Here is a 26,841-nt window from a genome sequence, read left to right as displayed (position 1 = left end):
GCCAAAGAGTTCAATCTTTGTTTCATCAGACCAGAGAATCTTGTTTCTCATGGTCTGAGAGTCCTTTAGGTGCCTTCTGGCAAACTCCAAGCAGCCTGTCATGTGCCTTTTACTGAGGAGTGGCTTCCATCTGGCCACTCTACCATAAAGGCCTGATTGGTGGAGTGCTGCCAAGAAACTTTGTACTTCTTGGTCACCTCCCTGACCAAGGCCCTTCTCTCCCGATTGCAAAGGTTGGCCGGACAGCCAGTTCTAGGAAGAGTATTGGTGGTTCCAAACGTTTTCCATTTAAAAAAAATGGAGTCTTGGGGTCCTCCAATGCTGCAGACATTTTTTGGAGCTCTACAGACAATTGGTTTTTGCTCTGACATGCACTGTCAACTGTGGGACCTTATATAGACAGGTGTGTGCCTTTCCAAATCATGTTCAATCAATTGAATTTACCAAGGTGAACTCCAAGTTGTAGAAACATCTCAAGTATGATCAATGGAAACAGGGTGCACCTGAGCTCAATTGAGTCTTATAGCTAAGGGTCTGAATACTTACGTAAATAAAGTATGTTTTAGTTTTTTATAGATTTGTAAACATTTATAAAAACCTGTTTTCGCTTTGTCAACAGGGCGTATTGTGTGTAGATCAGAGGATTTTTATTTCTTTAATCTATTTTGGAATAAGGCTGTAATTTAACAGAATGTGGAAAAAGTTAAGGGGTCTGAATACTTTCAGAAATATTATTTTCTGCTGGCTAGACCTAAACCTGTTAAATGTTTGAATTGAATGATACATCATCATGCTGCCTAGGTGAAGCCTACACAAATAGGGCAAGGCAGCCTTTGTCGGCGATGACAACAAAAGCCATGCTGAACACAGAGGAGCAGAGCGTAACCAAAAGGGCACTTTCAAAAAGGCAGACGACTGACAACCACAGAAGAGAGGTCTGGCGGAACATGAAACATGGCACATTGTAGTGCTTTTAAAAAGACTCACACATGCCCTTGATCAGAGAATGCCTGGGAATATTGAGTTATAACCAGGTCAGTTACCAGTTAGGAACGAGTCTACACATTAAGTTATCAACCAAACAAAACAGACCAGAGTGAAGCTCACTAGTTTCAAACAGACTATCACTTAGCGTTGTGATTTTGCGACAACAAGCAAAAATGTATCAAAGACTAACCAGACTAAACAACTTCAGAAGGCTGGTTTCCCAGACCCAAATGAATCTTATTCCCGGACAAAATAATTACTTGCAATCACATTGTGGACTTCATTCATTCATTCATTCATCTTAGATACTTGTAAGGAATATTATTCACTTCTCCTACCCAGGAGTTCAAAATGACAGCCATTGTCAAGGAATGCTGCCTGTATACCGGGCCAACATTTGGTCAAACCTGGGGACAATCTCCAGAAATCCCTGCAGGTTGTAAAAAGAGAAAGTGGTAAGTAAACTATATGTTTCTGCCCAGAGGTCTGCACTGCAGTAGCATCTGCTGTCTTACAATTCTCATTGCCACGATGACGCTTTTAAAACCCAGGAAACCCTGTGGCCTGTCAGCTGAGCTCCGGCTCATTCATGGAACTTCCCATTCCTGGAACTTCCCATTCCTGGATCTGTCAGGTCTTGTTGTGCGACGCTTCCCCTCAGGTGAGGCAAGCACAAACGGAGTCGCTCAGTCATATAATGGGTTCATTTAAATCACTGACCTACACTATGACAGCTAGGGCCTGAGTTGACATCTAAATGAAGACAAATGGAGAACCCTTGGATACATATTGGATGTTTTTTTGGTTGGGGGGCGGGGTTGCGATTCATGCGATTCGTTGGGGACTGAGCTGGGAAATATTGTCATCCAAGATCTTGTTTGTGTTCTATATAGGACTCCCCATTCAAGGATTAGTAGCACAATAGTCCCTCAGGTTGAGCATACAGTCAACAAACTACCTTATCAGAAAGAGTAAGAGTGTGAGCCTTAATTATAGATCTACACAGTGCACATATTGTATTGTCAGCGGTTGACTACCTCTGGCAGGTAGGAAATGGTATGTTGTAGAATTGGACCCATTGAGCTTGATAGAATTGTGTAGAGGCAGTTGTAAAACACCACAACACACTTTAATGTCAAGCTTAATGGGTCCCATTGTGGCCATGAAATGAACTGGACCCATTTCCACAAGACTTCCCAGCGTTTGAGACTGTACAGTGACTCAAATAGTGACATAGCGTGTTTCACTCACCACTGCCAAAATTTGGCGTCACCAGCGCTAAACAGAGGGGTAATTGTACCCTTACACACACACTCTGGGGGTTGACATCGCACTCATTGTACTGAAAGCCCTCTCAAACATGGCCGGCACTCCAAATAAACAAGGCTTTTTTTTTAACCGGGCCGAATAGGGATAACTCGAAGTAAATCAGGTCAGACATACAGAGAAAATAAAATATTACTGCCACCAGACGGCACTTCAGAAAACTAGTTGGCAGTAAAAAGCTGGGGGGAAAAAGTGGTTTCTTCATAGCAGCTTGGAACCTTCAATATAAAAGGCTGCTGTGAGAAAATGGGACTTCAAAAAGAGAACATTCTAAAAATGTATTTTCTATAAATCATCAGCAAAGTCAATAAAGTACTGAAAATGAGCACACAATTTGTTGATTATATGAATCATGAGATGTAGTATAAATCTCAACGAGTTTCCCGTACTAGCTATTTGCACACACTCTACCAGCTTCTCTATTCTTCCTCTGGCGGGGTTGGAACACACACACACACACACACACATTCCCCTAGCACATCAAAACCTGAGGGGAAATAACACAACGTCATTAAAACCAACAATGCCACCATTTCTTGCGTGGTTAAGCTGTTGCTCCTAAACCTCCAATGACCGTGTTTCTTTGGCCACATTGGGGCTATAATTAATTACAAAAAAATATATATACGGTTAGTTTTTTCCTCTCAAGCAGAAGATAAAAGGGACCCAAATATAACTCCACGGCATCCTGTCCAAAAGGGCTTGTCCTCTCCAGCCACTTGGCATGGGGCTGATGCTATCCTAATTGCTTCCTTCCCGAACTAACAATACGTTATCGCCTCCCCAAACTCCACAAAGGTTATGCCAACGCAGTCACAGTCCACCAAAACAAACATAACAAAAGGACCATTGAGGCTTCAGTGGAGGCCATTGAGGCTTCAGTTTATTAAATGAGAGTACACTATATAGCATCGTGGGTGAGTCAGGGAGGCCCACGGGCAATTAGTGGAGGCTACTTGACTTCATCAGAAAGATATGAGAATTCTCATTGGCCATGATTCTGCAGCAATGTGAAGCTCTAACCAGGATTACTCACGTTACTACATAATGAGAAACTGGGAGAGAAAGGGCTTCTCCACTCACTTTGATGAGATCGGGGATGAATGAGTTTCTGTGATAGAACACAATTCAACTTAATGAATGCTTAAATGAATGCTCTCAGTCAAAATGACAACCATTAGCCTATAGCCTATATCAAGTTTCCTTTGCATATCCGTAATGGCATGCACTGGGAGTAAGCTGACCATTTGAATCCGACAGTGACACATGGTATGCGTGTGCAAAATCTCCAATTCACTTTAGCATGCTTCCATGTTGAGTAAGTTGAAAAGAAGATGCATTATTGCGCAGTCTGCATGCATTTTGCCTGCTGCACACACACACACAGCCCCATTTATCAGTTGGGTCTCATCTGCCTCCTTTCATTACCAATGCTTTTCTAACTTCCCGGGGGAAGAGGTCAACGTCCTTCTACCTGTCCCACCCCCACCCCTCAGACATCTCCAGAGGTCAAAGTTAACAACTGAGCGAGATTTTTTTAAATCATTTTTCACACTGGCCAGCTTGGTTTGACCAGAGATCCCGAGGAAGGAAGCAAGCTCGACTCGTCAGTAAGCAACTCATTCAACACAACCTTACTTTTATGGGCCAAGAAATACAAGACAGTCACAGACTCTAGAAATTGCCTCTTCATATTTTTCACTGCGCTCATTTCTCTACCACAGAGTTATCCTACACTGGCAAAGCTATTCCCTTTTCCAAACCTTTCGTCTCAATACGAACTAACGGATTGGCACAAACAAGTAGGCCAAGGATCGCATAGGGCCAAGATCAGCGAGTTAATCAAAGTTAATTGAAAAAGGACATTTCCACTTGATTTAACAAACATAAACAGGGGAGTGGAGATCTATGGGAAGATTGAGCTCCAGCCTTTGAGATGATTGTTCATTTCTGCGTCCATAAAATGCTGCAATAGGCTCTTTTTCAAGTCAAATCGTAATCATTTGAAGAACTGCTACGACAAAGTCTGTCTGACCCAGTGACTGTTTCTAGCAGCAACAGTATACACCAAGTAGGTCGATAAATAGGCTTTTTGAAATACATTTTGATGAGAGGGTGCAGTTGATCTGATGAAAAACATTTCCTCAAGCTTGGGGTTAAGATAAGCCATTTTTCCATTATGAGCCAGAAGAGAAATCAAAACAGCCATCGCTCAAGTCAGTGAGACTAGTAGTAACAAGTCTCAAATGAGTTACGGACTGTCGATGGACTTCTGCCATCTAGGACATGTGGGACTCTCAAAACAATTTGTTGAACGCAGTCTATAGGAAGCGGATTGACTGTTGAAACTTAAAATGGGGGGAGGTTCAGCGTCATCGACCAAATAGCACTTCAATTATTGGGTACAGTTGATATGCATTGATAATTGACTACTGTTGAGTCTTCACCTTCAGTTATAAAATTAAAAAAACAATTGCAGGCCTATTTTCTTTTTACCAACAAAGTCAACAACAAAGCCCACATCAATGGTAAATACAATGTCACCAATGAGGCCTTCTCAGAACATTAATTGTTCAAGTGAAGATTCAATAAAATGCAAATGTGGAAGCGTTCTGTCTTGTTGATAAGTTCAGCAATAACTAACCAGCCCACATTGTGTCGCTGTCCCCGGAGAGCTGTGTGCTTGTGTGCACAACTCACTGCTTTTTGTTGGAATGTGGGCAAATATGTGGAATGTGCTCAGCCCAAACTGTCAATGTGCTTGGACAGTAAAAAAAGAAAACATAACAGAAGAATAGGCATGGGTTCTTTCTTGTTCTTATGTTTTCCACTCACCATGTATAGTTGCATAGGAAAACACACACACACACACACACACACTCAGCAAAAAAATAAATGTCCCTTTTTCAGGACCCTGTCTTTCAAAAGATAATTCGTAAAAATACAAATTACAATGAAGATCTGTGAAGTTAAGGGTTTAAACACGGTGTCCCATGCTTAATGAACATGCACCCGTGGAACGGTCGTTAAGACACTAACAGCTTACAGACGGTAGGCAATTAAGGTCACAGTTCTGAAAACTTAGGACACTAAAGAGGCCTTTCTACTGACTCTGAAAAACACCAAAAGAAAGATGCCCAGGGTCCCTGCTCATCTGCATGAGTGTGCCTTAGGCATGCTGCTATGAGGCATGAGGACTGCAGATGTGGCCTGGGCAATAAATTGCAATGTCCGTACTGTGAGACGCCTAAGACTGCGCTACAGGAAGACGGGACGGACAGCTGATTGTCCTTGCAGTGGTAGACCACGTTCAACACCACCTGCACAGGATTGGTACATCCGAGACAGGTAAAGAATTGCAACAATTGCCCAAGTTACCCCAGGAATGCACAATCCCTCCATCAGTTCTCAGACTGTCTGCAATAGGCTGAGAGAGGCTGGACTGACCGCTTGTAAAGGCAGGTCCTCACCAGACACCACCGGAAACAACGTCACCTATGGGCACAAACCCACAGTCGTTGGACCAGACAGGACTGGCAAAAAGTGCTTGTCGAAGGAATGAGCATTACACCGAGGCCTGTACTCTGGAGCGGGATCAATTTGGAGGTGGAGGGTCCGTCATGGTCTGGGGCGGTGTGTCACAGCATCATCGGACTGAGCTTGTTGTCATTGCAGGCAATCTCAACGTTGTGCGTTACAGGGACGCCATCCTCCTCCCTCATGTGGTACCCTTCCTGCAGACTCATCCCTCCAGCATGACAATGCCACCAGCCATACTGCTCATTCTGTGCGTGATTTCCTGCAAGACAGGAATGTCAGTGTTCTGCCATGGCCAGTGAAGAGCCCGGATCTCAATCTCATTGAGCAAGTCTGGGACCTGTTTGCTCGGAGGGTGAGGGCTAGGGTCATTCGCAACATACAGTGCCTTGCGAAAGTATTCGGCCCCCTTGAACTTTGCGACCTTTTGCCACATTTCAGGCTTCAAACATAAAGATAGAAAACTGTATTTTTTTGTGAAGAATCAACAACAAGTGGGACACAATCATGAAGTGGAACGACATTTATTGGATATTTCAAACTTTTTTAACAAATCAAAAACTGAAATTGGGCGTGCAAAATTATTCAGCCCCCTTAAGTTAATACTTTGTAGCGCCACCTTTTGCTGCGATTACAGCTGTAAGCCGCTTGGGGTATGTCTATCAGTTTTGCACATCGAGAGACTGAAATTTTTTCCCATTCCTCCTTGCAAAACAGCTCGAGCTCAGTGAGGTTGGATGGAGAGCATTTGTGAACAGCAGTTTTCAGTTCTTTCCACAGATTCTCGATTGGATTCAGGTCTGGACTTTGACTTGGCCATTCTAACACCTGGATATGTTTATTTTTGAACCATTCCATTGTAGATTTTGCTTTATGTTTTGGATCATTGTCTTGTTGGAAGACAAATCTCCGTACCAGTCTCCGGTCTTTTGCAGACGCAATCAGGTTTTCCAGAATGGTCCTGTATTTGGTGCCATCCATCTTCCCATCAATTTTAACCATCTTCCCTGTCCCTGCTGAAGAAAAGCAGGCCCAAACCATGATGCTGCCACCACCATGTTTGACAGTGGGGATGGTGTGTTCAGGGTGATGAGCTGTGTTGCTTTTATGCCAAACATAACGTTTTGCATTGTTGCCAAAAAGTTCAATTTTGGTTTCATCTGACCAGAGCACCTTCTTCCACATGTTTGGTGTGTCTCCCAGGTGGCTTGTGGCAAACTTTAAACAACACTTTTTATGGATATCTTTAAGAAATGGCTTTCTTCTTGCCACTCTTCCATAAAGGCCAGATTTGTGCAATATACGACTGATTGTTGTCCTATGGACAGAGTCTCCCACCTCAGCTGTAGATCTCTGCAGTTCATCCAGAGTGATCATGGGCCTCTTGGCTGCATCTCTGATCTGTCTTCTCCTTGTATGAGCTGAAAGTTTAGAGGGACGGCCAGGTCTTGGTAGATTTGCAGTGGTCTGATACTCCTTCCATTTCAATATTATCGCTTGCACAGTGCTCCTTGGGATGTTTAAAGCTTGGGAAATATTTTTGTATCCAAATCCGGCTTTAAACTTCTTCACAACAGTATCTCGGACCTGCCTGGTGAGTTCCTTGTTCTTCATGATGCTCTCTGCGCTTTTGACGGACCTCAGACTATCACAGTGCAGGTGCATTTATACGGAGACTTGATTACACACAGGTGGATTGTATTTATCATCATTAGTCATTTAGGTCAACATTGGATCATGCAGAGATCCTCACTGAACTTCTGGAGAGAGTGTGCTGCACTGAAAGTAAAGGGGCTGAATAATTTTGCACGCGCAATTTTTCAGTTTTTGATTTGTTAAAAAAAAGTTTGAAATATCCAATAAATGTCATTCCACTTCATGATTGTGTCCCACTTGTTGTTGATTCTTCACAAAAAAATACAGTTTTATATCTTTATGTTTGAAGCCTGAAATGTGGCAAAAGGTTGCAAAGTTCAAGGGGGCCGAATACTTTCGCAAGGCACTGTAAATGTCTGGGAACTTGGTGTAAGAGTGAGGTAACATCTTACAGCAAGAACTGGCACATCTGGTGCAGTCCATGAGGAGGAGATGCACTGCAGTACTTAACGCAGCTGGTGGCCACACCAGATACTGACTGTTACTTTTGATTTTGACCCCCCCTTTGTTCAGGGACACATTATTCCATTTCTGTTAGTCACATGTCTGTGGAACTTGTTCAGTTTATGTCTCAGTTGATGAATCTTGTTATGTTCATGAAAATATTTACGCGTAAAGTTTGCTGAAAATAAACGCAGTTGACAGTGAGAGGACATTTCTTTTTTTGGTGATATATATTATATGACACATATACATGAATGTCATAGACCAAAACTTTGTCTATTAAAACACTGATTTTGCGAGACATGCATTGAGTGTGTGCGTGTGTGTGGTTTAAGTATGAGCGTGTGTGACGTCTGCGGGTCCTGATACAGTCTCTCTGCTACCAGAATTCCCTCCAGCTGGATCTCATTAGGCCAGCTGTGCTGCACACATCCGATTCTGATCCAATGTACTGTGCTGCGCTGTGAGTCCCCTTCTAGGCATATATAATACAGGGAATAAAGAATTCAACCTTCATAGAAAAGAAAGCTTCAGGGCGAGTTGGATTTTCTTGTAGGAAATAATTAAATTCACTCTTTCTGCTAGCATAGTAACTCTGGCATGTAAGTAAAGTAAAACTACAAATACACCATGTTTCCCTGTGAACATGACCAAATCCAATTACAACACATTCCCAGAATGCATCCATCTGATACACAGTTTAGACCAGAGAAGTAACTCTGAAGTCATACTGACTGGGTCCCAGAAAGCGACACCTACTCTCAGGAACACCTACAGTAAGTAACTTAGGACCGTAGTTTAACATGTAAGAGAAACTCACATTTGTGCATAAATCATGCAGTGATGAGCATTTTAATAGGATTTGGTCCCCTAGTGCTTGTGTAAGAGTTTTGTTTTCATTAGTTGGGAAGCTATGGCACAAACGATAAACATATCACACTAACGAAGATAAACCATGACAAAGTGGGTTACAAACGCTTTCCAGCCATCAGTCATTGTACCAAAACATAATCAACATGACAAGACAGTGGTGGCTGGGTGACGAACCGTGACTATTTGCAAGTGGTCCACCTAAGAAAAGTGAAAACAGTGGAGTCCCTCCCCATTCATTCTGTCAAGTTGAGCTGGTCCACTGGAAACAATGCCACACCTTCAACCTTCCAATTCAAACCCTTTGCTAAAGAACACAAAACACTTACATTAAAATAAAGTGTGTTCAACATTTAAAAAAAACAAAAATTGACAGGCAGAGGGTTATACGCCGTACCCATCTTCCCCAGGGAGGTCAGTTTTGTCAACGGGATCTGTGAATACCTTCTGGCCTTGGAATTGCCTGGCCTGTTGACGTTTTTATGGAAGGAATGTTATTGGCCGCTGCCTGAGATTGTCTCCAGCTGAGCAATGGCAGCTATCTGCCAATAGAACTGAGGAGGGGGCTGAGACGACAGCCAAGCCACCACACAACAACAAAGCCACTGACTTATCAGTAGCTTCCCACAGGTTGGCCCAGCAAGCACAGACACCTCAAGCTATTCTATGCCAATGCCCTGACTCAAGAATAGAGTACAAACGGAATATGAGGAAGAGGAAGAGAAGATAAAAGGGGGATAGAGACAGGAGGGTTAGTACTCGGGACAAGGGAGATAAGGTGGGCAAGTTCAAGGATAATAGGCTACTTGCCATGTCAGGCAGTAGGCCTAAATTGATGTATCTAACACTTTAGTGTAGCAGACAGTAAATTTACTTGTTCTGACCAATTTAGAACTCGAGCAACTGACTGGCATTTTACGCCCTTCACATCCATTTAACGCGTGGAGATTTAGTTTAAGCGGTTGTGTGATCCATAGTCGATATTGTTTTACTATCGTACAGTAGAATTAGAGTGTTGTGTGCAGTCCAATAAAAAAAAGCAACCCACACACACTTTGACACACAAAACCACTGGGGGGGGTGATGTGAGGGGTTTTGCCTCCTCCAACCTGGAGCCCACCCCCCGAGGTCCCTCCATAACCTCTGTCATTTTGACTACAAAGTGGCGCAGATGTCTAAGGCACTGCATCTCAGTGCTAGAGGCGTCACTACAGACCCTGGTTGGATCCCGGCCTGTATCACAACCAGCCGTGATCGGGAGTCCCATAGGGTGGTGCAAAATTGGCCCAGTGTCGTCCGGGTTAGGGGAGGGTTTGGATCTCAATGTAAAATAAGAATTTGTTCTTCAAATCAAATTTTATTTGTCACATACACATGGTTAGCAGATGTTAATGCGAGTGTAGCGAAATGCTTGTGCTTCTAGTTCCGACAATGCAGTAATAACCAACAAGTAATTTAACTAACAATTCCAAAACTACTGTCTTGTACACAGTGTAAGGGGATAAAGAATATGTACATAAGGATATATGAATGAGTGATGGTACAGAGCAGCATAGGCAAGATACAGTAGATGGTATCGAGTACAGTATATACATATGAGATGAGTATGTAAACAAAGTGGCATAGTTAAAGTGGCTAGTGATACATGTATTACTATATATAATAAATATATAATAATAATAATAATAAATATATAATAATATAATATTAATAATATATATATATAATATTAATAATTTAAATAATATATATATTATATATATATATATATACTTGCCTAGTTAAATAAATATAAAATTAAGTGTAGAAACAGAGGCCTAGTTCACCCCTCCTAGATCAGGCCATCGGGGTGGAGCAGGCGGTTGGAAACGCTTACCGTGTTCTCAGTAAGCAGAAAAAGCCTTAAGCCCTCCATTAACAACATATAGAGAGAGTTATTTATGAAGCAGCCTGCAGGTTCTGCTGTGGTGTCTTGGACATACAAGGCCGTAGTCTGCTGTTAGCCATGCATGCCAAATTAGCTAACAACATACACACACACACAGTTCAGCGTATACGCAAGAGGCCCTTGACGATTGAGGGTTATGAACACACATTTGTTTTCGAATTGAGAGAAATGTTTGACAAAGATCTGTCACTACAATACACACATGATGACATCTCCAGATGTATCAGATATAGGCCAGGCTTTGATTATGGTGTGGTTTAAAAAGGAGTGGGACACAAGTTTCCAGAGACATGATACAGTGTGATACAGGTGAAATGTTCCCTAATCCAAAGCAATCACAAGAGATGAAGGACTCATTGTCACTCTACAAATATTGTCAGCTCTCAGCTCTAGGCCTCAGGTAGCCTAGGGGTTAGAGTGTTGGGTCAGTAACCGAAAGGTTGCTGGATCGAATCCCTGAGCTGACAAGGTAAGAAAATTTTGTTCTGCCCCTGAACAAGGGAGTTAACCCACTGTTCCCCGGTAGGCTGTCATTGTAAATAAGAATTTGTTCTTAACTGACTTGCCTAGTTAAATCAAGGTTAAATAAATAAAATAGGCCTATAGTTAATTTGTTTGCCTACCAGAGAAACCTTGAAAGCTGTTCAAATACATAGAGAAACAATGTTGCATACCATATTTTAAAAACACAAAATCCTTTATTTTACAACTGTAGTAACGTAAAAGCCTTAATATTCTCTCTCTTACGGCTCTGACAGTCATGGAATTTTGGATGATGGTAATTGGCCAGGCAAATGACCGCAGTCACTGTAATAACTGTTTGAATAGCAACATAAATATATTTATTACACACATTTTTTCCTCCTGACTGCATGTGCTGGAATTCAAGTCAATGATGGCTTAATGGTACGACTGTCAGCCTAGTGTACCCATAGAGGGTTGCCAGTTGACGCACAACGCCTCGTGGCGGCCATGTTGGAAGACCATCGCATCAAGTCTTTCGACAACAACAGCTGATAGGACAACCTGCTGTGTTGACTATTGGTGGTTCCAGCCCAACAATAGATTTAATCTTTATGACACTAAAACACCTGAAGGAATTAAACACAACCAAACAAGCAAGAGCCCTGATGGTATAGGAGACCTGAAGAAGTGATGTTCTAACATCAGGTGTGCCTTTCATTTGTTTATGTACTGTAGGTTCACCAGCTGACTTCGATCAAGACACCCATGTCGACTGGATTCCCACTGTGAAGCTGAGCAATGCTGGTGCAGCATCAGTTTCTCCTTTACTACTTTGTCCTTTTTCAGATATGAAAAGGAGACATCCCTCAGTAATACAAGATGGTTGTCAAATGCTGTGCTTTGGTCAATCTGAATGATTCTGTTGTGACACTTGAGTAAAGCTAAAGTGCCCCCTAAAACTAAAGTGCCCCCTTAAACCATGTATGTATGTATGTATGTATGTATGTATGAATTGTAACATGTAAAAGACTATTGTAAACATACTGTACTTCAATAATATGCTATATTGTTGTAATTCTAAGTATTTTGTGTAATCTCTGCTTTGCCTGGTCCCTTTGAATGAAATGTATTTCTTATAGCCTAACTTTCATTTATTTAACCATTTAAACAATGCAATTGTTGTGGTAGTCTTAGGCAAATCATCTTCATGAACACAGTAGCACCTACAAGTTCCACTCAGACATTTTGGGAGAAAAGTATCTGGCATTGAACTTGGTTGTAGTAGTTATGTGTATATAATGTCAGCACAAGGCATGCACCATGTTTGTACCCTATTTTGTGCTGCTACAATGTCGTGCAGCCGCCACGCTGTTGTTGTCTTAGGTCTCTCTTTTTGTAGTGTTGTGTTGTCGTCTTGTCGTGATCGGTGTTTTGTCCTATATTTTTATGTATTTTTAAATCCCAGCCCCCGTCCCCGCAGGAGGCCTTTTGCTAGGCCGTCATTATAAATAACTATTTATTCTTAACTGACTTGCGTTCTGAATTTACGAACAGACAATCTGACAACGCTCTCAACATATCCCTGGAGGGGGTGCGTCACCTGAGTGGGTTGATTCACTGATGTGGTCATCCTGTCTGGGTTGCCCCCCCCCTCTTGGGTTGTGCCGTGGCGGAGGTCTTTGTGGGCTATACTCAGCCTTGTCTCAGGATGGTAAGTTGGTGGTTGAAGATATCCCTCTAGTGGTGTGGGGGCTGTGCTTTGGCAAAGTGGGTGGGGTTATATCCTTCCTGTTTGGCCCTGTCCAGGGGTGTCCTCGGATGGGGCCACAGTGTCTCCTGACCCCTCCTGTCTCAGCCTCCAGCATTTATGCTGCAGTAGTTTAAGTGTCGGGGGGCTAGGGTCAGTTTGTTATATCTGGAGTACTTCTCCTGTCCTATTCGGTGTCCTGTGTGAATCTAAGTGTGCATTCTCTAATTCTCTCCTTCTCTCTCTCTCTGAGGACCTGAGCCCTAGGACCATGACCCAGGACTACCTGACATGATGACTCCTTGCTGTCCCCAGTCCACCTGGCTGTGCTGCTGCTCCAGTTTCAACTGACCTGAGCCCTAGGACCATGCCCCAGGACTACCTGACATGATGACTCCTTGCTGTCCCCAGTCCACCTGACTGTGCTGCTGCTCCAGTTTCAACTGTTCTGCCTTATTATTATTCGACCATGCTGGTCATTTATGAACATTTGAACATCTTGGCCATGTTCTGTTATAATCTCCACCCGGCACAGCCAGAAGAGGACTGGCCACCCCACATAGCCTGGTTCCTCTCTAGGTTTCTTCCTAGGTTTTGGCCTTTCTAGGGAGTTTTTCCTAGCCACCGTGCTTCTACATCTGCATTGCTTGCTGTTTGGGGTTTTAGGCTGGGTTTCTGTACAACACTTTGAGATATCAGCTGATGTACGAAGGGCTATATAAATACATTTGATTTGATTTGAATGCCCACTGAGCACACTCTGGAAACCCAGAGTGGATTTACAAACGCACTTGTGTGCTGCTACAATGTTTCAGCAAAGAGCATCAGTTTCATCACGTTGCCCAGCCTAGCCTGCCCAGCCAGCTGTTTTTCTGTGTGTGTTTTTTTTTTTAACAGTTATGATGGTTCTTTTCATGAGTCTTCATCCATAACTGTCGGTTACATGGTTATAATAGTAATAGTTGTGCAAGCCCCCCCACCCCAGAGTAGGGAATGCAGTGCCCCCCCAAACTAAAAAGAGGCCATGTCCTAACAGTCAGAGACCGTTCCCTTAACAGTGTATGTCCTAGCTTGGCAACAAGTGGCAAAAGGTTGCTAGGAAACACCTTGCTCTCTGGGGGCCGGGGTACACGCACACACTTCAATGTATTAACTGGAACTTTGTATTTAACTCTTGATGTGTTGAAAAAAAATCCAGTCAGGAGGAAAGCCCCTGTCAGCAAAGTAACATGTCTTTAGAGGGATGACACTCAACCTTTGACCGTTTAGAAGTGTGAATTAGCAGGAAGTGTCATGGTGATGGAGGGAGCCACATACAGGCTGTAAAAAATAATATCCTGCCCCTGGCACCCAATCATCACAGCACATGTCAGCCCTGTGTTCAGCACACACAACCACACACACAGAACTCAAAATCCAGTATGCCTATAGTAGAGACCAGAATCCATGTAATTAATTCTCATGCATATTATTTTTAAAGACAGTCCAAGTTAAAATGTTGCTTCTTCTGCTGCCATGTTCATAGTTCAATAAGCCTAGCCTTGTTTGTTAGTTACGTTAAACATAGGGAGAGAAAAGAAAGCTTTAGCCTGACCAAATCACAATAGATCGAACAAATTAAGATAGAGAACCTCAAGTCAATTTCAGAATAGGTCAAGTTGGGACCAGCGAAAGAAATCCCACACACCCTCCCCTCATCCATCTTTCCGCCATCAAAGTATAAAACTTTTAACAGTCCAGTCCAACATTGGTCCTTTCCTGTCCATGACAACCCCCCTTTCCCAGGATAGAGCGCATCTAAGGGGGTTAAGGGTGATTGCCCCAGCTTTGGCAGTCGTCTTGAGAAAAAAATGGGTGTTTCTGGGGAAACCGAGTGCTCCCCATTTTCCAAGGACTTCATAGTTCCTACTTAGCAACAGCCAGAAGCATCGGTATTGCGAACACCGCCTGCCTATCGGCCTGCCAAAACCGCACAGGAACACAAAAACCTGGCGAATGTCACCATAACAGATGCCCCGTGTATTGTTTTCCAGGAGTCAAAAGCCACAAAAAGCCCCCTGATGTTATTGAGATGATATTCTATTTCATGAGCAGTTTAATATCCATAATATCTGAGTGAATAGCCAGCTAGCTATCTAGCTATGGCAAAAAACTAGAACCAGTCCACGAGAAAATAAATCCCACACTAATATCAAAATTACCACAACCACAAAATACTTATCGTAAGGTGCACAGATGCCGAAGAAAACTAAAAACTCAGAACTTTGCAAGTTTCAAAGTTCTGCCCTAGTTTTTGGGTCCGGTTCCAGATGGTGGACACTCCCCCTCTACCACACCCACTCACCTACCTATCCCTCGGCGGAGGACTAAAGTCTGCAGCCAGTCAACACCAGCTGTTCTCCCACAGACAGACAGTTCAGAGCAAAGCAACACAAATCCTCCCTTCTCTTCCACTTCCCTCCCCCATCCTACCGCATCCAGACATGTACCACACCCCCCTCCACCCCTTCCCTCCGCCCCAGTTCTCCCGCTTGTTGGCTGGCCTTTTCAACCTTAGCCAACAAAAGAAACAAAAGGAGCCAGTACAGAGACAGAGAAAGAGAAAGAGTAGAGAGAGACCAGGCCACCCTTTCAGAGAAGTACTGGGACTGCAAAGGCTAAGCACAGCAATAAACTCCACACATGCACATACATACCTGTAGGCACATGTACACATCTACACAAGTACACACATGTGCATGGATCCAAACTCATGCTGCTGACAACATACAGACAACAACAGACAGACCCACAGTGCTAACACACACACATCATTCCACGAGGACACGGACCACGGACTTCTGAAAACATGCAAACACACATATGGCCTGCATAAAATATGCACACAAACACAACACCCGCACACCTTTTGTGAGCACGTCAACATTATTTTGACTACAGCCTGACAAACTGCAGATCATGTACCGCTCTACACGTTGCCTCCAAAGGAATGCCCTTTGCTCTGCACGAGTGAGCAAGACAGATGCTGATTAGTTGTGCTTGTGTGTTTGTTCCCCTGTCTCCAGTTCTCCCTCTTCACCTGCCTCAGGTGGGGGTCTTATCTTCTCATAATCATCCGAGGCTTTGACAAAAACCTCCTCAGCCATGTCATTCTATACCATCTCACCACAAGGGCTTCATTCTCTAAGGGGCTGCTTGAACTTGTGAGAGTGTGGAAGAGAGTGAGATAGCAAAATATCGATATGGGAAATTGACACATTCAGTAGGAAGAGAAAGCGCAATGCAAAAAAAAAGAAAAAAAAAAAAAAAAAGAGATGACGAGAAAGAGCGAGAGAGCAACAACACCCCACGCAAACAAAAACAACAACCCAGGAACTGCTTTACACTTCTTTTTTTTCCTACCCTACCATGTGCTAAACAGGAGAAAGACAATGCTTGTGTCACTGAATTTTAACATGGATTCAGGAGACACACACCAACTCCATTCATGAGGGAGCTCACACGCATATACCATTTATACTCATAAGCTGCATTCGGTGGAAGCACACAGTGTGCCCTTCCGAGTTTAGTTAGGGCACTTCAGTTGTGCTTCAAAGGAATGCCGATACTGCACTGTGCGTAGTTTTCATAGTTTGCATACGATCTAGGTCTCTATTTACATATTTGAATAATGAACAGGCTTTCCAGTCTAATTAAACCCTATGAGAGTTAAGACTAAAGTCAAGTTATCTAAAAAAAAATTACAGACATTTCAACATACATCCATGGGGTTAGGCTACTGATTAGAATCAAGGGCATGTCAGGAGGGTGTGGGTAACATGTTAAGTTGGGCCTCTTGAACAGTGTTCACCCTTGTGGATCTGAATTTTATTAAATTAACTGACTAAAGGCGTAAGCATGCTTCAATTCGGCTTGCGTCTAGCCGAAACAGTCTGCTCGCATACCCCCTTAAAATCACGTGTTGTTTGTCTGTTTTGAGACACCATAGCCAGTATACACTTCCTCAAAATAGTCCGAATTCATCTATAAAATGTTAACGTTTGTGCCGAGGATCTTAGTCACACGATTTTACGTCTAACTAAGATGTTTGGTGCAGTTTTTCTCCCCCCCAAAAATAGTTGCATAATTACAGGTTGTCTCTCGTTGAATGACAACTATATTGAAGAATCCCTACTCTTGACCAATCACCGACGAAGGGGCGTAAACTTCTGCTCCGAACTTCAGCTTTCCAAAACAAACAAATACGTTGTCTTGATATATGCAAGAACTCTTCTGAACGGTATTGGCTGGAAAGCATGCGGACACCTTAATAAGAAGTAACAGCAAAATAAAACTATAAAAAAATACGAACTTGGCACCCTTGCACTGTTTCTATGGCCTGAACCGCAACCAAATAATGAATAAAGATGGGAATTAAGATTAAGCCTAGATCAAGTTTAATTAGTCGTACGGGATACACATGGTATACAGAGTCCAATGAAATGCATATTTGCAGTTCATGACAACAATAAGAAATATTGGGTGGCTCAGTGGTTAAGGGCACTGTACTGCAGCGCCAGCTGTGCCATCAGAGACTCTGGGTTCGCGCCCAGGCTCTGTCGTAACCGCCGCGACCGGGAGGTCCGTGGGGCGACGCACAATTGGCCCAGCGTCGTTCGGGTTACGGTGGGCTTGGCAGGCAGGGATGTCCTTGTCTCATCGCGCACCAGCGACTCCTGTGGCGGGCCGGAGGAGTCGCGGGCCGGGAGCGCAGTGCGCGCTAACCAAGGTTACCAGGTGCACGGTGTTTCCTCCGACACATTGATGCGGCTGGCTTCCGGGTTGGATGCGCGCTGTGTTAAGAAGCAGTGCGGCTTGGTTGGGTTGTGTATCGGAGGACGCATGACTTTCAACCTTCGTCTCTCCCGAGCCCGTACGGAAGTTGTTATAATTAAGAATACGAAAAAAGTAAATGGCTCCGTATAATATATAATACAGGAAAGCACAATTTATAGTCCTATTATTACATGTGTTTGGGGGAAGGGGGGTTGGGGGGGGCAAGTGTTTAACGGGAACAACCATTTTATTTATTTTGTTTCAAAGCACATTACATACAATATGTCCACTGTGATGTAATAGAGCGGGAAGCCCGTTGTCTTCCGTCATTCTCAGAACCTTATTTGCTACAACAACAAAAAATGCAGCCTTTGATTGATATCTAGAGATATATTTGTCAGATAGCTGCCATCTAGCCAGATCCAAAGACCTCAAATGGTTTAAATAGTCAGTGTGGCACTGGGTATCTGATTCTGAAACCCACCCGACCCCCCTCTTTCAGGGGGATTGCGCTTTTTGCCACCGGTATATTCTTCTTAATCTTTTTGCGTCTGTTGGCTTGCAAAGCCCCATTAAAAGACCAGACCATTCTGATAAGGTTACTGAGTTAATGCCCACTGATATAATTAAAATAGAGTATTTAATCTGGCCATGATTGTTGAGGGGTAAGACCACTTTAAAACAAGGCTGGCCATCCTTCCCAACACGTACTTCGATCCATGTTTAACAGATTTGCTCCAGGGCAATTCCACAATAAAGGAATTACGCCGAGACTCTCACTTTAAAATGTATGCCAAATAGCCATCAATTTCAAAGTTTAACAAACCATTCGACGACTACTTTGAACAATTTATAAAGTTACATTTACTGGAAAAACTGCAGATACAAAGTTACAGAATTACAGTAATATCTCCCTCAGTTGTATTATGTTATCCAAACTTTGGATCTGCACAGTTCTTCCCGTAAATGTGTTTTTGTAAAATGTTCAGTGGAAATAGTCGAAGGTAGTCCTTGTGCATAGAGTTATTTTGTTTCGTTAAACTGGTATACGTTTTAAATGTTAAAAATCGGAGTCTCAGCGTAATTCCGTTACCTTGGAATTGCCCTCCAGTCTTGGATGGATAGGGGCTTTACCATATCTAAGAGGGGAAACACACCAGAGCAATTATCCTCATCCAATTAACCAGTCAGTAGGCGACCATCCTGCCAGCTCGATGCAAGTGGTGGCAGTCTTTCCCTCATTGCAGGGTTAGGGTTATCAACATGGGCCTATTCTGGTAGCCCAAAGCCGTTCCAACTCTTCAGGGCTGCGAGTGTGCGCCAATGTATCATGACAGGATATGGCACTTTGTGGTGACACCTCTGGCCTGACTGAGTGTGCTGCTGCAAGACATAATTTAATCAACACCACCACTGATCTACAGCCATCGCCACCCAGTCACAGTTTATCAAATCTCCCCGTCCTTGACATCTCCCCACCTGTTAATCACCAGGCTGGCAGGATAAATGTCACGATGAAAGCTAAACAAGACCAATCACGAAAGTGTCTAGCCGCTCAGACAGCTTCCGCCCGCCTACTTGCCTTTGCTGGGGACGACTTGACAAAAGGACGGACAGACTGACTGAAGGACTGAGGCTCACTCATTTGATTGGGCTACTGGGTGGTGCAGCGGTATAAGGCACTGCATCTCAGTGCTAGAGGAGTCACTACAGACCCTGGTTCGATTCCAGGCTGTATCACAATCAGCCGTGATTGGGAGTCCCATAGGGCGGTGCACAATTGGCCCAGCGTCGTCCGGGTTAGGGCTTGGCCGTCGTTGTAAATTTGTTCTTAATTGACTTGCCTAGTTGAATAAAATAGATCAAAAGTTTGAGGGAGTAGGACTGATGATAGGTGTTGACACGACATGTCCATGCTAGCCCGTACAGCTGCCAGCCACGGAGAACAAGAATGGCCAACACCCATCCCCCTTCAGACTTTGACACTAACAGTTACAGGGTGTCTGAGGTGACACAAGTGCCATTTACTGGCAGAGGTGAGGAGTGCTCTGCCCAATTGGGTCATTATCACTGGAGCCCTATCTTTCACAGAAGTCTGTTAAGTATGGATTCCCTTTTAACTCAACTCGAGGCAATTAGTGTAGTCAGTCATGCATATTATACCACTGTGGTTTAATCTCAAATTAATCCAGCCTCAGTAGCCTATACATCACCACCCATATTGAATCTATTCAGAATATGGGAGTGGGGTTATGGTGATAGCAGTTGTAAGGGCATTAACGTACAATTTCTTTGAGTAGCAAGCCAAACTGGTGAGGGACTAAATTGCAATGGAATAATATGGACATAATCAACAGTCATTGAAATTACAATATAAATTCCACTACAATTCCCCGTGAATCTAGGGAATAAGGTTCAAATGGGAGAAAATCCTACTCCTCAGCCCTCGTCTGTAGTGCCGGGACGATACCAGTATTGCGATACATATCGTGGGTAGGAAACACAACACGAGGCGGATTTCACTTCTTTAGGAAAACAGCCCTAATGTTGGAAACAATCATCATGTTGTCATCCAGTCACATTGATTTATTTTCCAAGCTATAGCACACAATATTTGACATACAGCAGGTTTTTAAAAATACCAATATTGCTATACTGGTATCGTCACTGCCCAACTCATCTAGCACCCTTCCAAAATTGCATTTCTGGCTCAGGTAATGACAGGTCAAATATCAAAAGGTCACACAGTGAACACAATGGTCCCATTTATACATGGAGCCAAGGGTCATTTTACAAGTCAAGACAGATCTGTCTTGTCCAACTCTGTCCAGGTAGAAGTGCAAAATTGTGCCTGCCGGCTACCACGTCTGCAAACTTACCACATATTTGAGCCTTGGTGACTGCTTTCTTTGTGACTGTTACACACTCGGTAAAAATCTGTCCCAATTAGTCACAATCGAGAACAGCAGTGCTGTTCAGCAACCTCCTACAACAGTGGCCAGCTTGAACTATGTTTATTAGAGCTTCCACAGCCAAGGGACATAATTGGCAGCTTTCTCTCCTCTGTTTAAAAAGGTAACTTCCTATTTATTTATTTATGACTGCAGACAAATTTAGCCGTCCATAAGACAATGCTCTGTTCGTCTTCTGATCTCCATGCTGCCGAAATACAGCCATAAACATCTCAAAACCTTTTAATCATCTACCCAAAACAAAAGAAGTGATGCTTTATAGAGAAACTGATTGTGACAAATACGTATCTAGTCTTTGTAGCCTATCAAGGGAGTTTAGGCCTTACCGTTAGTAACCAAAAATGACAGCTGTGTATGCCGTGCAGCCTAAGACAAAAAAAAGCACACACAAAAATGACAATCTGCGGATGAGCGTAAAAAAAAACGAGTGAATGCGGTTCCGGATTTTCTGGGAACCCGATATGCCATGGCTAAAGGATTTTTGGGGGGCAGCCACTGCCCAAAACTATTCAGGAAAAGTTCAATAACTAAAACAACGAGGAATGACCCCGTTATTAGATGCCAGGTCTGACAAACTACGAAGCAAATCAAATGGCCAATCAGCATCAGGATGGGATATTCCATGTGGTTTCTGCGATTATGATGTTGCGATAACTTAATCTGTCACTTAAATTATAAGGGCGGCTATGAGCTTAAAAAGAAGAGCAGTTGGCTATCATTTGAGGAATGGTACAACTCAGAGGCAGTCTGTGGCCACCGAGGCAGTCACTCTCACTGAAGGCTCTTCTGTCCGCCATGGATGACACTGTTGGATAGCTGAATATCAATACACACAGACACATTTAGAAATAAAAATTAAGTGGTAGAAAATCATTTGTCAGGTTGCGTTTGTCACAAAGCATGATGTGCTAGCCCATTAACTTTTATTCTGAAATAACTTCATATGTCCGAGTTAATCAAATATTAGTTTAGACTTGAAATTGGCATGGGAGCTAACTAGCCAGCAAGCTATCAGCTAGTTAGCTGCTCATAAAAAAAAAGGTAGATAACTGGTTAAATTTGCCAACAAAATAAAATCAACCAAACTATTTACCAATGTTTCTCAAAATTACTGTAGTTGGCCAATTAATTTGATCATGCTTTGTGATACACACAGTTGTATGCTGTTTTAGTCCTCACAACATGTTGCCCTATCATCTACAGTAGAACCTGGTAAACAACATGGCGGGAAACAATTGGCCATGCTTTTTTTTTATCCTACCAGATCCGTGATGAGAAGGTTCTAGCTAGTGTATCCCTCTGTCCTTCGACTCTTATTGGATGTAGTATTTATATACAAGTTAATTACAATTACCTTTTTGCTTTAGGCCATCTGTACCTGATAGAGCAGACATCTCACGTGCGGAAGTAAGCCGTCTGGCGCGAGACAATCATTGGGAGGAAACTAGAGTACACCCAGAAGTTCTGACTGAAAGCACATTTGAGCGCCCCAGGATGGTCCATTTACTTTGTGCTATTATAATTTATGCTACGAAATCCTGCAACTTCATTGGGGTATTTCCCCCTCATAGCAAATAGCCTGCAAAGCAATCGAAGCAATGTTCGCATTGGTAGATGCGCCCACGGAGGCAGAGCTGCCTGACCGTCACTGAGGAGCAGAGTAGTAAATAACTGAACAGCTTGTTTTGAACAATATTTTTGTGTACATTATTCTAACTTTTAGAAGCATTTTAAACATAATCCATGAATTATCAACAACAAAAAATGTATTTAAAAAAATGTATAACGCTATAATGGGCCGATGCTATTGATCTGGATTGTGTGTGTGTGGAGAGAGAGGGGGTGTATGACCGTAGCTCAGCTTGTGACAGCTTCCACAGAACTGCATCTGTCAAGACACGAACTGGGGCGCAAACAGTGGAACAGATCAAACATGTGAATTTGTTAGGGATCAATTCGTCAAAGAACTGAAGAGGCATGTAGTCCATTCTTGCGATCGCTGGAAAGAGGATTTCTTAATGTGCATCTTCAACATAGAACATAGAAACCAGATATTGATATTAAAGTATTTGCAATACACAAAATACCACTGGTAAAGTAATGTAAAGAATGCAATGTAAAGCAACGACACCTGCCGGAGAGAGACAAAACGGGCTGTAAAAACAGGGCCTCCCGAGTGGTGCATTGGTCTAAGGCACTGCATTGCAATGCCAGCTGTGCCACTAAAAATCCTGGTTCGAGTCCTGGTTCTGTTGCAACCGGCTGTCGACCGGGAGACCCATGGGGCGGCGCAAAATTGGCCCAGCGTCATCCGGGTTAGGGGAGGGTTTGGCAGGCCGGGATGCCCTTTCCCCATCGCCCTATAGTGACTCCTGCGGCGGGCCAGGCACATGCATGCCGACACGTTTGCCTGTGTTTCCTCCGACACATTGGTGCGGCTGGTTTCCGGCATAAGTGGGGATTGTGTCAAGAAGCAGTGAGGCTTGGCTGGGTCGTGTTTCGGAGGACGTACGGCTCTTGACCTTCGCCTCTCCCGAGTCCATACGGGAGTTGCAGCGATGGGACAAGACTGTAACTATCAATTGGATACCATGAAATTGGGAGAAAAGGGGGCAATTTTTTTAAATAAATAAAATAGGCTTTAAAAACAGAACAAGCAACTCCAATGACCCACCACCTGCTGTGGTTCAATTAACTACTGCTAAACAGCAGTGACGTTGGAAAAAACCTTCCATTTACTATACTACTGCATCTCCAAAAATGTGCTAACCAGCAGGGAAGAATGTGTCGAGTTGCAAGAAATTCACTTTAACGGTCGACTTTGGGCATGAAAACGGTTCAACTCTTTCTCAATTTTTAAACAGAAATTGGCTGTGCATTTGATGGTTCATCAATGTGTCATTCTGATAATGCTGCTGACGTAGCTAGTTCGTTAGCTAAGCTAAACATAACTCCTCCGGGATGTGTTGAAGTCATTTCACAAGATTTGTTTTGGGTGGAAGCTGTAGAGATCGGTAACAAATGTCAAATATCTTATTAATAAAAAAAATGTTAGCATTAAATTACCTGGTATAATGTTGCATTAATCAGTTATACAGTTTAAAATGTATTTTTGTCCAGGGTCGAACTTTAATGTAACTGTCCAATGTTTCCAAATTTTTATGAAATATGACCCATCATTAATTACAACAGGAGTGAAATCGTTTTCCTTCCCAAAAAAATTGTGATTAAGTATGCTAAAAAGCTACCTCTCTGTGTTGGAATAGCATGAGCAGTCCCCCAACAACAGAATGGTGTGGGCGTATACCGGTCATTCAAAATATTAATAAGAGTAGACTGCTGATTGGCCAGCTCCTCCTCCTCAGGATGACATCAACCCCTGTGAGGAAATCGCAAGCATTTTTTTAAAAGTTCTGTTTGAGATGCAAGTTTTTGAAGGTTTTTTTTCCCCTCCAAATTATGCTTTGGCCACAAATATAAGTATATAATGAGTCCAAATTATTTGGGTATGAGTTAACAGAATATGAACTTTTAAAAGGTGAGATTTTCACTGGACAGTTACTTTAAAACATGTTCTCTCAGCTTAATGGCAAAACGTGAAGAGTAGCAGGAAATTAGCTTTAAACTGAAATGTTCTCATCCTTATGGCAAAACGTGAAGAATAGCATGAGATGAGCTATAAAAACATTTTTCTCTTTGCCCCATGACAAAGTGTAGCATTGCTGGTAATTAGTTTTAAAACTACAACATTTTCTCTGAGATTCATGAATAAATGTGAAGAATAGCATTATAAAACTGCACATTTGGCTCCCTGCCCCATGGCAAAATGTGGTAAAATGCAGGAAGTTAACATTTGTACTATTAAAGGAAAACTGCTATCCCAATAAAATTCTACTTATCCTTCCACTGTTTCCAAATTACCCCTCAACAGAGGCATAATAAGTTGTCAAACTGTGCAAAGTTGCAGGAAATATATTTTAAATGTCCCCAAAAAACCTCAATGGAAGGACCCCAGGACAACCAGTCTACTGTTAGTCCCCACCAATATCTACATCACAATTTCGCCCTTGCACAGACTCCCGATGTGGTTTTGGAAAGCTAACCTACAGTGTGGTCAAGTTTATCACCCCATATAGCCTAATGAAAATAGAATTGATGGGTAATAGTGATAGTAGCCTCTGTATTACATAAGTTCATTTACACATTCAAAACTAGGACTCATTTTACATGGCAAAACTGGATTCCATACAGAAACTATTGGTATCGGCTTCCAACGTTAAGATAGAAGTACCCCACTATTCGTACTACCAACTATTTTCACATTGCTAAAACCCTTGAAATGTATATATTTTTTAAACGTTTGAGTGCAATGATTACTGTTAATTTCTAATGTTTTTTTGGTTGATGTTAAATGTGTTTATTCTAACTTTTGCTGGTTTATTTCACTTGTTTTGGCAATGTGAACATATTTCTCGTGTCAATAAAACACGTTTTAATTAAATAATAATATTGGCCACAATCAGCATGCAACTTGCACTAGACTCCACGTATTTAGGGGATAAACCCATTTTGCAGGAACTATTGACGACATTTCTGAGAAACATGGTTTTGCAAGCATCAAAAGTAGGTTTTCACAATAACAGTAAGCTTAGACCTCCTTCACTCACCTTCGATTCTTATAAATCAGGTTTAATTCCACGACCCGCCGTTTCGTTCTGGATACAAGGAAAGTGAGTTCAGTACCGTCTACTGGCGGAATTGGAGGGCAAGTTTATCCAATTTGTCAGCAACTTGTGCTTTTAAATCCAGGCAAATCACAACGGTTCCCAGGGGTCAGGAGAACGCAAGTTCCATTGTCGTTCAAACTTGCGTTTGGTTAGTATTAGTTTTCTGCTGGTTTAAGGTTGTTTCACGAGATCAAACAATCTTTAGCTTTAGTAAAGTCTGCAATGTTCCATGTACATTTCTCGGCTTAAAATCAACTCGTGCGCGCTCGTATTGTTATTGCTTTTTTCTCATATTGCACTGTGCGCTTTCTACGATTACCACATGTCGGCCTGCCCGGCGAGAATGGATAGATTACCTCACGACAGCCCTAGATAAACCAGCCCCCGATATGCGTAATAAAGGGGCTGGGTCACATCGACTGCTGAAATGCCCTGGTGACTGGCGGACCCCTCCTGGCCAACCAACTTCGTTCTCTTAACGGGGCAGTCTGCAGTTCAACAAGAACAATAACGGCACCCCGCCACTGATTTAGTAAACAGCTCAGGGATGGAGCTGGAGAAATGTAACCGCTCTCAAATTAATTGACAGAGCTACATTATGGATGCAAGGACTGACCATCCAACAGATCAACATTGGCATTTCACCATGATTTGAGGCTATACAGTGTTTGTTTACCATTAGCCTACATTGTTTACAAAAGCTTATATTTGTGGGTCTGATGAGATGGGGTAGGACATTTGAACTAAGCCCATCAGGCATTTTTAAATTATTCTTCAAGAATCAATGGGTATGTACAATTCATGTTTAGTGCAAAAATTAAATTGTAGTATCAGCAGATGGCCCCTTTAAAGGGGCAACAGATTAGCGGCTGATTCAGATCAGCTTTAGCCTCATCCACATTGCAGTTGTTTTTGCAGGAACCCACTAAGGTGTTTCAGATGCAGTGTTTATGGTCATGTTGCACAACCTGGTCTCAGAGTATTTCATATTATACTGTACTTAAATCCGAGCTACTCCGTTTGCCATGATATGTATGGTATGCATTCATTTGTGAATGTTACGAATTTGCAAAATATACAGTATGTTAGGAATTTGCAAAAGGCACGATATGCTCCAAATTTACAAACGTATGATATGTGACAAATTCCAATTTGTTGTGGCTAATGTTAGCTAACTGGCTAACTTTAGCTACGCTAGGGGTTAGGGTTAAAGGGTTAACTGATTTGCCTAGTTAAATAAAGGTAAATAAAAAAAGATATAATAAATACGCCCACTCAACCATCATCCTTTTGTCTTTGCCTTAAGTAACCTGTGTTATGTAACCATACCAAATGTAACATATCATA

The 26,841-nt window shown here is 42.6% G+C and overlaps 1 protein-coding gene across 1 annotated transcript in view; it reads right to left on the bottom strand.

Annotated features, from left to right (window-relative positions):
• The window catches only part of LOC139370727 (plexin-B1-like), a 132,965-nt gene extending 107,156 nt beyond the window's left edge, over positions 1-25,809 (bottom strand). The window contains exon 1 of the mRNA XM_071110382.1: positions 25,435-25,809. The gene's annotated coding sequence lies outside the window, so the exon portion shown is untranslated. The remainder of the gene's footprint in view (positions 1-25,434) is intronic.
• Between the last annotated feature and the right edge of the window lie 1,032 nt (positions 25,810-26,841).

Source organism: Oncorhynchus clarkii, chromosome 17 (assembly GCF_045791955.1).
Source record: "Oncorhynchus clarkii lewisi isolate Uvic-CL-2024 chromosome 17, UVic_Ocla_1.0, whole genome shotgun sequence".
Lineage (NCBI taxonomy): Eukaryota > Metazoa > Chordata > Actinopteri > Salmoniformes > Salmonidae > Oncorhynchus > Oncorhynchus clarkii.
The sequence above is the reverse complement of the archived record's forward strand: the minus strand, read 5'-3'. Positions and strand labels throughout refer to the sequence as shown.